Consider the following 547-nt stretch of genomic DNA (forward strand, 5'->3'; position numbering starts at 1 on the left):
AAGGGGCAATGAGGAGAGCAGGTGCAGAGATTTAATGAACTTTCCTTCTTGGCTTCTCCTTGGGAGGGTCTCTTCCTTCCATTAGGCCAGCTGTGATCAGCTCTCGGCTCGTCTCTTGCACTCAGATGACACTGCAACAGGAGGTTGTCACTCTGTAACTCTGGGTGCTCCTTACAACTGCTTTCCATCAAACATTCTCAGCTTGGTTGTGACCAAATAAACACACACACACACACACACACACACTCGCGCACACATCCTTTAACTATGTCTGGGCAATTGCCATCTACCTTTTGAATTGTCAACTGCATGAATGGTAAAAAGGGAAAATGTTATGCAAAGATAAAGGTTAAGTATATGCACAAATAATCAGCAACCCTCAAATTAAGGTGAGAGCCATGGAATGGACTGTCTAGAGACTTGAGGGCCCAGAGTGCTGCTGCTGTGTAAGGAATGTCCAACTGCCATGCACTGAAGTCCTCACCATTAGCAGGGGCAGGTAACATTGCAGTAGTTTCATTTTTACAGCTGGGAACTAATAAACGGC

Source organism: Pipistrellus kuhlii, unplaced genomic scaffold, assembly GCF_014108245.1.
Source record: "Pipistrellus kuhlii isolate mPipKuh1 unplaced genomic scaffold, mPipKuh1.p scaffold_m20_p_4, whole genome shotgun sequence".
Taxonomy (NCBI): Eukaryota; Metazoa; Chordata; class Mammalia; order Chiroptera; family Vespertilionidae; genus Pipistrellus; species Pipistrellus kuhlii.